Raw genomic sequence first — 12457 nt, forward strand, 5'->3', positions numbered from 1 at the left:
AAACATGTCTTCTTTGTAGCAGCTGGGCCCTGCCACCACTGTGCTTGGCTGAGTTCACAAATCTGTTGTAACCCTTAGCTTCCCTGTCACCTCTCTGGCTCTCCTCTCCTGCTAAGCTTTGTTTCCTGGTAGTCATTAAAATCTTCTGCCACCGCCATAACTACTGCTACTGTTTGAGCCACCATGGCCACCCTGGTTACGTGTTTGGGGAAGTATTGACCACCACCATAAGGGCCAGAGCTTCTGCCTCTAAAGTTTCCTCCCTTCATTGGTCCAAAACTGGAAGATTCATTGTTGTAATTGCCAAAATCATTGTAGCTTCCACCACCTCCAAAGTTGCTTCCATCATTACCAAATCCATTCTAACCACCCCCACTGCGGCCGTATCCACCACCACTGCGGCTGCCACCAAAGCCACCACGGCTGCTGACATTTCCGCCCCGACCAAAGTTGTCATTCCCACCAAAACCACCACCTTGGCCACTACGGAAGTGTCCAGAATGGCTTCGACCTCTTTGGCTGGAACAGGCACTGGCCACCTCTTGCTTCGACAGGGTTTTTCATACTTCACGGTTGTGGCATTCACAGTATGGCATTTCTGAATGACAATCTGATCTACCGAGTCAGTCATCAAAAGTCACAAAGGCAAAGCCCCCTTCTTGCCACCACCTCCATCAGTCATGATTTCAATGACTTCGATTTTCCCATATTGCTCAAAATAATCTCGTAAGTGGTGCTCTTCAGGGTCCTCTTTGGTGCCACCGACAAAGATCTTTTTCACCGTTAAATCGGCGCCTGGTCTTTGTGAGTCTTCTCGTGAGACAGCCCTCTTGGGTTCCACGACGCTGCCACAGTGGAGCAGGGGACAGGCCCAAAGCCTCTGGAGCGCTTGGTGTTTGGCTCGCTCATCACCACACAGTCCGTAAGCGTCCCCCATTGCTGACAACGGCCTCGCAGACTCTCGTCTGTTGTTCCAAAGCTCAGTCCCCCGATGAAGAGTTTCCGCAGTTGTCTGGGCCCTTTAGGAGACTCTGACTTAGACATGCCGGCGGTGGGGAGAAAAAGCTTGAACAATGCTTCCTCCGCGGCGTCCACAAGCAGAAAGGAGCAGGCACATGAAAGTATGTCTGAATGAGTTAGTTTATTGTGCCAACCTGGCCGATAAACACGTGGGGTTAATTGAAGAGCACAGGGATAAATGGCTCGGTGAGCTTCGCCTTTCTAGTTTCTCTGGTCTCTTGCTTTCTGATGGTTGGACCAGGGTGCAGCTGCCTTAGCTTTACTGGCAAGGCTCACTTCCTGCAAGACATCCCCAAGGAGAAGCCACATGGACCTACCCCGATGCAGCCCTGGGTGCTGAAGCAGCTGTGTAGAGACCCCTGCCAGCGCTGAGATGTTTACACATTCACTGACTCGGCTTTCCTGCTGAATTGGCATCATTGTGTCTATTTTGTGAGCTGGAGGAAGGACTTTGTGGATTGGTGTTGGACATATGGGTTAATGGGATAATGTTGGACTTGTGGGCTTGGGCAGCACTGGGTTGGGATGTTTTCTTGATGTGCACTTAACCTTTATATAAAACTCTCTCTTATACATGAGTTTCTGTGGATTTGTTTCTCTAAAGTACCCAGACTAACACACTGAACTTACTATTTCTTGGTAAGAAATAATAAGCCTTTTCTTGAAATAAATCTCGATATACATATATATGCAAGAATCACTGGTTTTGTTTCTTTAAAGAACCTAAACTAACACACTTGGAAGCAGCAGTCAAGAACTCAAACATTGCAAGGCATTAGGTTATTATGCTGCTTAAGACCGCTTTAAAATGTTGAAGACCAAACATGTCACTTCAAGGGACTCCTGTGCACCTGACCCAAGACATGGTATTTGCAGTCACCTCAGATGCATGTGAAAGTCTGACATGGAATAAGGAAGACCAAAGAAGAGTTGAGCATTTGACTTCCGGTGTGGGCAAGGAATACTGAAAGTACCATGGACTGTCAAAAAAAACCCAACAGACCTGTCCTGGACAAAGTACAGCTAGAATGCACCTTAGAAGTAAGGATAGCAGGACTTCATCTCTCCTAATCTGGACATGTTATCGGGAAAAGGACACCATGCTTGGTACAATATAAGGGCAACATCAAAGAGGAAGACCCTTGGCAAGACGAAGTGACACCATGGCTACAACGATGCGCTCAGACATAACAATTGTGAGGATGGCACAGAGCCAGGCCGTGTTTCTTTCTGTTCTGTGCAGGGCCGCTGTGAGTCAGAACTGACCTGATGGCACCTAGCCACCACCACAACAAATCGGACTCTCTTGAAGGCCTGGAATGTCTGCCTAGCCTCCAGGGCCTGGATTCTGAGACTGAAATAGAACAGGGAACAGCCCCTGGTGCTAAAGGCTCCTGTCAAGTGGGTGTCAGAATAAACCCTAACAGGATTGCCAGGACAAACCAAAACAATAGGACACTAGTTATGCCCCATCTAAGTCATAGGGGATTAAGGACATCAATCAGAGAATCTATTCAATCCAGGTGGTAGTCTATGAAAACATCAGGGAAGCTGGGGAGATCAAGCAAGGACATTATTATGGAGCATCCAGGAAAGGCTGAGTCATTGGCCAGGTGACAGTACAGCTCAAGTTGGAACCATAGACTACTCTGAAGCAAGGTTTCTTAGCTAGAACATTCGAATCATTTGTGAAGCTTTTAAACAAATACATGTCTGGACTGTCACCCTTGAATGACATATTTACACCCCAAACTTGACCTTGAATTCACCCTAGCTGACACTATCCTGAGTTATTCATTCTGTGAGCATCCACTTCAGAAAGAAAATTAAGGGAAATTGTTGAGATGAAGTTCTTAGGACTTATCATCTCCTAACCCAAGTTCAAAATAGATTGTTTCATTCCCAGCATAGTGCATCGTATGATTTTCTGATTCAGAAGTATCAATACCAGTCCATTTCAGTTTACTAATGCCTGGGATATTGATCTTTATGCATTCCATTTCCTTTTTGATGACTTCCAATTTTCCTAGATTCATACTTTGTATATTCCAAATTCCAATTATAAGTCGATGTGTTGGGCTGTTTACTCTCACCTTGCGTTGTGCCCCATCAGCAAATGAAGAGCTCAAAGACTTCACTCCCGCAGGACTTACTCCATTCAGGTCACTACAGTGGACTCTTTTTGAGAAATCAGCCCCTCCGCAGTTACAGTTTGAGTGCCTTCGGACCCAAGGGGCTCATTTTCTGACAACATCTATGACAAAGTTCTGCTTTCATTTATTAGGCCTTCAATTAACTCGGTATCCAACAATGTTTCATGTCATATGCCGATTATTAGTAGATTTTTGCAGTCATGTCCCATCGGTAAACAAAGGTCCTGAAGGCTTAGTCCCACAGGCTTTATTCCATTCACATCATCATAGTCAGAGCATGAATAGTGGTGCTAAAGAAGACTACTGAGAGCTCCATGGGCTGCCAAGAGGATAAACAAATCGACCCTGGAAGAAGTACAGCAGAGTGCTCCTTAGAGGCAAGGATGGCCAGAATCTGTCTTCCAGACTTTGGACATATTGTCAGGAGAGACGCGGCCCTGGAGACGGACATCATGCTCGGTAAAGAAGGAGGGCAGAGAAAAAGAGGAAGATCCCAACAAGATGGACTGGCACAGTGCTGCAACAATGGGCTCAAGCATAAGAACAAGGTGAGGCTGGCACAGGACTGGGCAATGTTTCATTCTGTGATGCACAGAATCACTGATTCCATGGCATCTAACAACGACAACAACAACCTGAGTTCAAATGAATGCTTCTGACACAGAGCTACACAGTCCTCTCCCCAAATCACGAAAGATCTCCCTCGGTGTCATCCCACATTGTATCAGTCTAACCACCTGCTAATGAACCTGAGCAAGAAGGGCTATTATCGATTAACTCCTGGAAGGATAAATCTGAGCTATTCAACATATGAAATATACTTCTCAAGCATTTTACAATGCTAACCCCACCACTTGTCTGTCAGTTTGTCGTACTGCACTGGCTGTGTGTTACTGTGATGTTGGAAGTTATGTCACTGGTCTTTCAAATGCCAACAGGGCCACCCAAAGTGAACAGGTTTCAGCAGAGCTTCCAGACCAAGAAGGAATTGTCTGTCCACTCGGAGGAAGTGGCCTCTGAAAACCTGATGCATAGAATCAAAACACTGTCAGATCCAGAATGCCTAATAAATGGAGGTAGACCCTGGTCAGAGCCAGTGCCAGAGGCGGAGGCCCTCGGGTCAGAAGGGCTCAGACTATGAGTGACGCAGAGCTGCCTTCTCAAAGGGAAGCTGCTCATAATGATGTGAGTGTGGTAAACCTGTGGGAGCAAAGCCTTCACAACCTTCATTTGCCGGTGGGCACAACACAAAATGAGAAGAGACGGCTGTAAGAATCTACTAATAATCAGAACTGGTAATGTATTAAGTATGAATCTAGGAAAATTGGAAGAATTTTTAAAAAGGAAATGGAAGACATAAATAATGATCTCTTACATGCTAGTGAGCTGAAATTGACCTGTATTATCCATTTTGAATCAGAAATCATATGATATACTATGCTGAGAGTCACACAATCAAGAGGAATGGCATTGCATTCGTCATCAAAAAGGTCATTTCAAGATCTATCTTGAAATACAATGTTGTCTGTGATAGGACTATATCTATTCAGATTCAAGGAAATCTAACCCATATAACTATTATTAAAATGTATGCACCATTAAAGTTAGGGATGAGGAAATTTAAGAATTCTACCAAAATCTTCAGTCTGAAATATGTGAAACATGCAATCAAGATGAATGAATAATTATTGGTGATTAGAATGCAAAAGTTGGAAACAACGAGGAAGGAACAGTAATTGGAATATGTGATCTTGGTGATAGAATGAAGCCAGAGATCTCATGATAGACTTCTGCAAGACCAGCAACTTGTTCGTAGCAAAGACCTTTTTCCAGCAACACAAATGGTGACTGTTCACCTGGACTTCCACAGATGGAGGCCACAGAAATCAAATTGGCTACATCTGTGGGAAGAGGCAAGGGAGAAGCTCAATATCAGCAGCTAAAATCATGCCAGGAGCTAACTGTGGAACAGACCACCAATTGCTCATATGTAAATTCAGGTTGAGGCAGAAGAAAATTAAAACAATTCAATGAGAGCTAAAACATGACCCTGAGTCTATCCCACCTGAATTTCAACAACATGTGAAGAGCCAATTTGTTGCATTGAACACTCACAGCACACTAGTTGATGAGCTGTGGGAGACACAGAGAGTATCATCCATGAAGAAAGCAAATGGTCATTCAAAAGACAGGAAGGGAAGGAAGGATCCGTGTGGATGTCAGAAGAGACTCTGGGAACTTGATCTTAATTGTAGAGTGGCTAAAACAAATGGAAGCAAGGATGACGTCAAAGGGCTGAAGAGAAAATTTCAAATGGAGCTAGAGAAGATGAAGTAAAATATTATAGTGAAATGTGACCAGGCCTACAGTTCTCCCCAAAAGGAAGAGCACACTGAACATATCTTAAACTGAAAGAACAAAATATTCAAGGGCTGCTGTGCTTGAGGCTGCTGCTGTTACCACCCCCCAGTGCTCCTTCACCGGGTGTCTGCCCAGCCTGGGCGATCTTTCTACCTGGCCCTCTGTGGCAAAGAGTGTCAGCTTTCTATCGAAATATGAAATGGTGGAGGCGAGGTTCAGAGCACTTGCGCTGACGGATGCAAGATGGCAGATAGCACTAAAGAACTCAAGATCAGAAAATCAGTAGAATGTGGCTGCTAGCTGGAGATCCAGAGCAGGCCGGAGACTCATGAGCAGGCTGGAGATCCAGAGCGGAGCTCTTGTCTTCTCTTGTCTGTGCATACCGAGCTAAGTCAGTTTCTGAGGACATCCTCCGCTGATGGCAGCAAGGTGGTCAAACTGCCGGCTCTCACATCCCCTTCCAACCCCAAACATCAGAATTACAGCCCTGAGGGTATGGGAAGGGGGAGGGGACGTATAGGGTGAAGGAGAAGCTGATAGCATGGATGACTGTATAACTCCATCGAGGGAAGTGAACAACAGAATTATATGTAAATGGATATAGTGGATGGTGTAAGATCCAGCAAAAATTAATAAATGAATAAATAAATAAGGGTTCCTAGGCTGGAGGGTGGGGAAGGGAGGTGTAGGGAGCTGATATCAGGAGCTCAAGAAGAAAGAAAATGTTTTGAACCCGATGGTGGTGGCAATTGTACAATACTGCTTGATATGATTGAACCATGGAATGTTATGATATCTGTAAGAGCTCCCAATAAAATAATTTTTTAAAAAAAGAAAAATATTCAAGTCTCAAGTTGCAAGCTGGAAAGATTCTATGGGTAAAATATTGAACAATGCAGGAAACCTCAATTACTAAAGGAAGAAGTTCAAGTTGCACTGAAAGCATTAGCCAAAAGCAAGTCTCCAGGAATTAATGGGCACTGGAAGTACTCACTCATCTATGCCAGGATATTTAGAAGAGATTCACTCAACCAACTGACCAAGAAGAGATCCATATTTGTACCCATTCCAAAAAAGATGACTCAACAAAATGCTCAAATTATAGAAAATATCATTAATATCACACTCAAGTAAATGTTTGCTAAAGATTACCCAACAATGGCTGTAGCAGTCCATAGACAGGGGGCTGCCAGAGGCTCAGGCTACAGTCAGAAGAGGATGTAGAACAAGGGAGACCATTGCTGATGTCAGATGGATCTTAGCTAAAAGTAGAGGCTACCAGAAAGATATGTACGTGTGTCAATTATTGACTATGAGAAGGAATTCAATTGTGTGCTTCATAACAAACTGTGGATAGCCTTGAGAGGAATGGGTATTCCAGGACGCATCATTGGCTCCTGTGAAACCTATATGTGGATCAAGATGCAGTTGTGCAAACAGAACAAAGGAAGACTGCATGATTCAAAATCAGGAAGGGTGTGTGTCAGGGTTGTATCCCCTCATCGTACTTTTCCCATCTGTATGCTGAGTAAATATCAGAGAATCTGTATTATATGAAGAAGAATCTGGCAGCTGGCTTGAAGGAAGGCTTACTAACAACCTACAATATGCAAACGATACAACCTTGCTTGCTGATGCAGGCACTGGGTCAATACATTTTGTCTAGGGGCTTCCTCTTTTTTACTGCCCCGGTACTTTACCAAGAATGACATCCTTCTCCAGGGACTGGTCTCTCCTGATAATATGTCCAAAATAGGTAAGATGAAGTCTTACCAGCCTTGCCTCTAAGGAGCACTCTGGCTGTACTTCTTCCACCATGAGTAGAGAATAGAAATGAAACCCATAGAACCAAAGATCAAACATAAAAGACGATTACAATTAGGGCCTTGAATCCATTGTGTATAATCCTGTTCTCCTACATTACACACTTCTCAGTAAATAACATCATTACTTTAAGGCCCACCTTAACAAATCTTTGACATCTCCCACCACTTCAGCCTCCTTAAATCACAATTTATCTCTTTCCTGGCACATCACATCTGGACTGACAACCCAGGAAATGACCTCTATCCTGTTTCATGATCTTTCTTTTGTGAATTGATTCCATAAGTACACCAAGTGAGCAGGACTCAACACACTCCGAACGTCCGATGTGTTATAAAGAAACTAAGATTCTGAGCAAGGAGGTGGGATAACGAAGTCCATTTTTTAAAGCGATGGATCTGGCATCTGCAGAAAGAATTCGAAGGTGAAATTACCGGATTCTGTGGGAAAGGTATCATTATCTAATGTGAAACTGTAAAGGTCACACCTTACAAATTGCTAATATAAAGGAAGGTGCATAGAGTAAAGTTGTTAGAAAATTAAAATTCACAGAATTTGGTGAATGGGAATTTTTCCCAGAGAAAAAGAATGCCCCAAGTAGATCAAAGGTGGGATTGGCATGACTTTAAAAAATAGAGGTAGGGCATACAAAAATTAGACCTTCGAGGGGCTAGCGAATGTAGGGATTATCTAGACAGAGCAAATCACTATAGTCTCGAAAGCACCAAGCCCCAGGCACCAATAGGGAATAAAAGGTCATTTCCTTTGTGTCTATGAATGTGCTTACTCTTTTCTAAATCTCAGAACAGCCAGGTAAGAAAAAGAACATGATTAGAACATGATTAAATAACCAGTAAGCTTTAGGAAACATGCTCAGCTGTGGAATCACTGCTGATAAGGATTGGTTTCTAAAAGTAGCATTAAGGCAAAAATCAAGTACCCTATAATCACTTACTCTTGGAAAAACCGTAGATCACCCATAAAATACAGTACATGATTTAAAATATATGATTTGGCATACATAGTTCTTTATGTCCCTTAGACAACCCTCAGGTTTGATGATTCACTAAGACTTCCAGAACTCAGAAAAAGTGTATGCTTGTGATTACAGTTTATTGCAGTAAAGCCAACACAGGAAATGTGTATGTAGGGTGAAGTGTGGGCAAAAACCAACATGAGTCTCCAGGTGACCTCTTCCAGTAGAGGTGCACATCGTTGTTGGTTGCCATCCAGTCTGCTCTAACTCATGCATAACAGAGCAAAACATTGCCTGTCCTGTGCCATCTTCATGATCAATGGTGTGTTATGACTATCTGTCCGTCTGTCTCATTGAGGGCTTCCCTCATTTTCTCTGCCCCTCTGCTTTATCACACATGATGTACTTTTCTTCCCAGTAACAATGTGTGACAACATGTGTAAAATATTTCCAACTGTGGAAGTTCACTAGACCTTGATGTCTTGGGTCCTTTCCTGGGGTCAATTATGTAGATGTGAGCCACCTGCAGGACTGACCTTGTCTACTTAATCTCTAGCTCCTCCCCAGAGGTCATAGTACATTCATATGACAGAATACTAAACAACCATTAAGACTCCCTGGCGGCAAAAGGGTCAAATGCTAGCTGCTAACTGCTAACCAAAAAGTTCAGCAGTTCAAACCCACCAGTGGCTCTGCAGGAGAAAAGTCCTGGGAACCTCCTCCTGTAACGATTAGAACCTAGGAGACCTTATTCAGTTCGAGTCTGTCCTACAGGGTTGCTACGACTCACACTCAACTCAATAGCACACCACCAGGCACACGTGCGGCATTTAAATCCCTATGTGGTCTAAGTGAGAAAAACTTGTTTATACACAATATGGCAGGATACATAACAGCATGTGAATCGTGATTATCTTTGGTAAAAGAATGTGATTGGTTTTCATTGTAAATTTTTAGAATTTTCTGTATTCTCCATAGTTTCTATCAGCAACATGTGTTATATAGAGAACTGAGAAAAAGAAAACGATATGATAAACAAATGCAAGACCCTGAAAATATATTAGGCCATTTAAAGATGTGTACAACATTTTAAAAGCTGTGCAGCATGAGCACTAATGTTTCTAACGGTACCCGTGGCACAACTTGTGATGTACAAGAACCATCGTAGGCAAATACATGAGCTTTCCCCTGGGAATGGTGTGCGGGACGCGTGCAAAAATGGCTGAACAAGCATGCGCTTACTCTGCAGAACAAAACTTGATTCTACCCATTGTCAAAGACGTGGAAAGGGATATTCTTGTTGGCTTGCCTCTTTCATCAAATGAAGCTTGCTTACCAGCTGGGAGCTGAAAACCCCAAGAATGCCTGATTTGTCCCCACACCGGTGTTTGCTGCTAGAGAGAATAAAGCTGCGGTGGGTCCGCATACCCGCCCCCTCCCACACCCCACGATGGTCAAGTTGGGCTTTAAGTGAATGTGTGGTTTGAAAATCAATGGCAAGACCCTGGAAAAAGCATTGCAGCATGGTGACGGCCTCACCCCCAACTTTTCTCCGGGGACCTGAGTGTTGTCAACACTTCACCCTCACATTACTCACAGGCGACAGCAGCTGTGGCAGCATTTTTTCATCCTTGGTTTGCTTTCAGCTCCCCTGAGAATCATGTGGGACACACCTCCCATTTACACCAACTCTTCCTTTTCAAAGGGTCCCACGAGGCTTCATTAATTTCTCAAGCTAAACCCAGAGGTCACTGCGGCTACTTATGGGCAGAGCCTACCTGATTGCTCAGGGAAAGCCGGCATAGCCATTTGAACCAAAACCAGAAAAGGGTTCCCCCTATAGGGAGGCCCAGAGAACTGCATGTGACTAGCTAACCTGGAATTTAGTCAAGCATTTGCACCCTGAACAAAAAATGGCTTTGAGGTGAAGTCCTCACCCTGGGAATCAAAAAACAAAAACAAAACACCACTTCGATTAGGGAGTCACTTATGAATAGTATTTAAATCAAATATCACTCTTTGGCTGAGACAAAAAAAATTATATAGAGATCAATAGAAAGATACATACATGCAAATCAAGAACAGCAATGCGTTGGCGTTTCCTAGTATAATGTATCCAAAACTCCAAAGGAATTCATTTTCTTCTGATAGAAATGCAGCTGGATATTAGCAAGACAAAACTACAGGAGAAACCTAAGGTCAAATGCATCAAGCAGGGAAAACACAAAGCAATTAATGTGAGAGAGAAAAAGAGCAGAGTGGCTCTCAAAGAAACGGAAACAGAGTATTAGCATCCTTTTGATGATCATAGACCAAGCCCTTTTCAGCAGGAAAAGATTTCATTAACCAAATGGCCGGGAAGCTCTCAGCAGAGATACACTGGAGAGATCATGTTTCCGGGGCACAGAAGGAAAAAACGTTGATTTTAAAATGAGACTCAAAAGAGCTTTTCTTTTTTTTTTACAGTTTTATTGGCACATAATCCACATATCATACAATTCAATCCTTCAATCATTACCCCAATCAATTTTAGAACATTTTCTTTTTTCAAAAGAACTTTCCAAAACAAAATTTTCTTATGATCCACCTAAAAATCAGTAAGGAAAAGAAAAAGTCAACGGAATCGGACTATGAACGAAAGGCATTAACAGTTACGTCTCACACACACTCACAAAGAAATCGCTAGTATTAACACTCAACTTTACTTGTCATTAGTCAATTTAATTGTTTACGATTTAAACGAAATTGTGGTAACTTTTGTTTGACAGCAGATTGGTAGAGATTCATTCCGTGCTAGCAAAGCAGGGTGAGAACAATAAGACAATTGAGCAGAGTGATATTCCTTGATATCCCCTTGTGAATGTTAAGGAAACTTCCTTGTTTTATTAAATTAACTTTGCATCTTTAGAACTTTCGATATACATCCTCATTTTGCTTCATTTTTTAAAACTGAAAACAGTTTTGTTGTTGGTAAACAGTTAATTGGGGGAGTTATAACTCAGAATCAGGATCAGCTTGGGAGTAACAGGAATGACTCAGGAGAGTCAGGAGTCTGCCAGTCCAGACAGCTTCCAACCAAGACAGCTCTCAGCTCCTTGTTGACCACGCTGCCAGCCAGCCCTTTCCACCGGCCTGCTGTCACTGGGCCCCACTTGACCTCCTACCATTGCATTCTGCCATCTCCTGACTATGCCTTCTTCTTCTTTATTTTTAACATTCCATTGTGAATTATGTCAAGATGTCCATTTGCACAATTCATGCATATATTGTTCCATATTGTTGATTGCAGTCCCTATAATATGACATCAGTTATCCCAGGTCCTGCTGGTGATTCCTGCTTCCATTCCTCCTGGCTTCTTAGCCCTTCTGGACTTTGCCCTTGGGTAATGCTGCTCTTTTATCTCATTCTCAAACGGTTGGCTATTTTAAGGTGTGGACCACCATCGTGTGATTGCTCCCCTTATAGAACCATCTTTTGTTTGGCTGAAAATGCAGTCATGAGGATGAATCCATCTCCAGACCCAGCATATCCTCATATCCTTTTTTAAATGTTCACATCCTTTCAACAAATTCCATTTCTCAGCATGCATATAAAAGTTGGACACTGAATAAAGGAAGACCAAAGAATAGTTGCTGTGTTTTCATTGTGGTGTAGGAGAAGTATATTGAAAGTACCACGGACGGCTGAAAGGACAAACAGATCTGTCTTGGAAGAAGTACGGCCAGAGAGCTCCTTAGAGGTAAGCATGGTGAGACTGTCTTACATAATTGGGACATGTTCTCAGGAAAGACCAGTCCCTGGAGAATGACATCATTTCTGGGTAAAGCGGAGGGGCAGAGAAAACGAGGAAGGCCCTCAATGAGATGGACTGACCCAACCATGGGCTGAAGCATGTGGACAATTGTGAGAACGGTACAGGACCAGACAGTGTTACCTTCTGTTGTGCATAGGGTCTCTATGAGTTAGAACTAACTCGATGGCACCTAACAACAACAACAACAGCAACAACAGCTTATCAACGTTTCTATTTCTAACCATTTCTCTCACAAACGTGTACAACTGGTGTCCAGTACTGGTAGCTCCTGGAAAGTTTTGGAGATGCACACGACATTGCTGGCATTT

At 43.1% G+C, this 12457-nt stretch overlaps 1 pseudogene; it reads right to left on the bottom strand.

The window, feature by feature from the left end:
* Window positions 1-135: 135 nt before the first annotated feature.
* On the bottom strand, window positions 136-1044 carry LOC101651936 (annotated as a pseudogene).
* Window positions 1045-12457: the final 11413 nt, after the last annotated feature.

Source organism: Echinops telfairi, unplaced genomic scaffold (assembly GCF_000313985.2).
Source record: "Echinops telfairi isolate 266 unplaced genomic scaffold, ASM31398v2 ScPeMD7_18;HRSCAF=68, whole genome shotgun sequence".
In the NCBI taxonomy this organism is placed as follows: domain Eukaryota; kingdom Metazoa; phylum Chordata; class Mammalia; order Afrosoricida; family Tenrecidae; genus Echinops; species Echinops telfairi.